This window comes from Haplochromis burtoni, unplaced genomic scaffold (assembly GCF_018398535.1).
Source record: "Haplochromis burtoni strain Fernald_Lab_line unplaced genomic scaffold, NCSU_Asbu1 Contig_279, whole genome shotgun sequence".
Lineage (NCBI taxonomy): Eukaryota > Metazoa > Chordata > Actinopteri > Cichliformes > Cichlidae > Haplochromis > Haplochromis burtoni.
The window spans coordinates 753,083-756,227 of NW_024582640.1; positions in this window are offsets into that span (position 1 = coordinate 753,083).

The following is a 3,145-nucleotide window of genomic DNA, read 5'->3' on the forward strand; positions in this document are numbered from 1 at the left end:
TTGCAAATGAGGTGGCTAATTTTCTTTATCTATTAGAGAAATGCAGTATTGGTGTCTCTTAGCATAGACATTTTTGTACTTTCACTGTGGTAAAATTGTAATGATACAAATTTAGGAACTTCTGCCCTGTTTGTTGTTTTTGTGATGTCAAGGATTCCCCCCCCCCCTTTCTTTCTTGTTCTTTCATTGTTTTTTCCATGTACCAATGCATTTGTAGGAGATATTAATGATACTTTTCTACAAGTTTAATATATGAAACAATGTGCTTGTTTTTATCCTTATTGCTTTTCACGTAATTATGGAGACATTGTGTACAAATTCACTGATGATCAAATAAATCTATTTTAGCTCGGTAAAGCATATTTGAAAGGATTGATTTGTTCCTGTAGAATATAGCAGAGGCTCCAAAACCCCCGCTGTCCACTTATATATGGGGATATGATATATGATATGACTTGAAATTGAGGAACACCGTGGGACATGTCCTTCGAAGGCCGGAAGTGCAAGGCTGTAAAATGGGACGGTCTAGCCTCTGATTTGCGTAACCAGCTATCTCTGTGGAGTTTAATAAACTCAGCCGTCTGCTCCTTGCTATCTAAAATATAACAAAACACCCGACCCATCCTTCAAACCCGGGAAATGAAGGATGCATTTGTCGGCCGCATTTGGAGGAGTCTGAGACATCCTGCGTTGCTTGGCTGTCATGTAATCGGTCTACAAATGCAGCGTCCGAAGGATGTAGCCCCTGAATTTGGACGCAGCTTCTGTCTCCCGGTGAAAATTGCCTAAGTGTTTGTATTACTCCCTTCTTCTAGCTCCAAGTTACTCACCAAGTAGCAAGGACCCTTTGTGGTCACACTGTGAGTGAATGACGTTGACTATGATATGGTGCCTTCAAACAGGGGAGGAGCCACACACATATATCACCTCAACCTCCTAAAAGCATGGAGAGAGGCTAAAACAGCTTTTCTACCAAGCCTGGTGAGAAATAAGTTGGAGTTGCCTAATTCCACCATTCCCACCTCCCTCCATAATGATGACCATCTCGCACAGGCCCAGAGAGCAGCTGTTGCTGCTTTGCGAAAGCCTTTTGCAGATGTGTATCCCCCCTGACCTGTCATACCAGTGTCAAAGAGCACTGTTTTGTAATGTGCCCTTGTGTGAGGTTGCATTAACAGCCCTATAGCTTACCCCAGCATAAGAGACAAATATTGAGAGAAAATTGGCCAAAATGCTAAAAATATTAGCAATAGAAGAGTCACACAATGTGTTGTGTAGTCCCATAGGTTTTGCATCGACTACCACAAGGAGTTTGATGTCTACCCAATGCCTCAGGTTGACAAACTCCTGCACTGGTTAGGCACTGCTCACATTTTCACAACAACAGGGAAATAACTGCTTTCTCCACACAATTTGTCATACTTCCATTCAACTTGTTCGGAGCCCAAGCCACCTTCAGTGCCTCATGGACCAGTGCTTTGTCCACATGTTACATATGCTGCCGCCTATTTGGATGATGTCATCATTCACAGTGAAACCCGGGCAGAGCATGTGCGGTGGATGACTGCAGTCCTGGAGTCCCTTAGGCAGGCGGAGCTCACAGCCAACCTGAAGAAGCACGCATCCCAAGAGCAAAAATGAGGTGAGGTGGTTTTTGGAGTTGGTTTGTGCCTGGCTTTGTGTCCAGAGAGGTGGAGCAACGGGTTCAGGATGTAGTGTCAGGGGAGGCTGACTGATACAGCTGACCTCAATTATCTGATCATAGAAAACTAGGGAATGCATTTACCCAAAGGTAATCATACAAATACTGGCACTTATTTAATCTTATTTTTTTATAATCTTTGTTAAATGCATCTGTGGTTATTAACAGGAAGTAGACTGTATCCAGAGATGTCTAAGGGACTGAACATAATGGGGAAGTTAGCTAAATAAAATAACATTTGATTTTTCCTTTGCATGCTTGACATGTCTGTAGCAAGCATGACGGACCCCACCGCAAAGTTCGTACACTTCGGCAACTTTTTTGTGTTGCTATTACTTTCAGCACTCGGCTGCAGCTGCACTTATACACACACAACAATGAACTCAGGACCCAGTTCATTCTTTTTATGTAGGTGAGCCATGATTGCTGACGGAGTTCCACTCCCCTGCAGCTGCACCACAAACCATGCACGTTTTTATTATTGATGCAAGTTTTGTTCAGCTGCAGAGAGACTCCTTTGGCAGTCCATAAAGATTTAATTTAAGGTACTGAAAAAATGTTTTCAGTACATATTAATGTTTTTTTCTTTGCATCATGGATCTCTAGCTTCTACCTCAGTCTGTCGCTCAGCATTAGTCATGATTATCCCTTCTGTCAGGTTGGTGGAGATGTGTTGTAGCACCAAAAGAGCTACTAGGTACACGTCATCATGGTACTGAATCAGTCGTACCTTAGGTACAAGACTTCCAAGCCATTAAATACAGTAATGGCAACAGACCTTCCGAAATAATAAGAACACAAAACACATGCTACCTTTTAACATAAAGACCTACCATGTTACATTTGCTTTTATTCTCACTTCTACGATGAAAGTGAGTTGAAATCTGTTTGCAGTTTTCACAGCATCAAAAAGGTGTATACAGACCTCATTACAGTCTGCCTCCTCTGGACAGCATGAGAAGTGTGTCAGTCATACTGTCACAAAGAGATCGATATCATGCGAACATCCAGCAAGTGCCGGGTGCCTTACTGAGTCTCTAGTGAGTCTGCAAATGATGAACAGGAATAAGTTCCACAGTATGTTGTCAGTTGTGTTTACACTCTATGTAATGATCAGTTTTAGACTAAAAATATATTTTTAAAAAAACAAAAAAACCATGACACAACCATTATGGACCTGTCGCTATATCATTCTACCAAAGGCAACAAATGTCTGTGTTAAATGCACAGAAGACACATTTCATCCTGGGGGCAGATCACATGGCTTTGCAATGGCCAATCAAAAGCTGTCTTGTTTCTAAAGAGTGGAAAAAAGTCAAGGTTCATTTCATTTAACACAGAGGTTTGCACACGATGACACCTCCCAACTTTGTTTTCTATGTGACATGTCTGATCTTTGGAAATTTAGGTGAGTTATAATTTTTTTTAATCTATCAGTGGTCC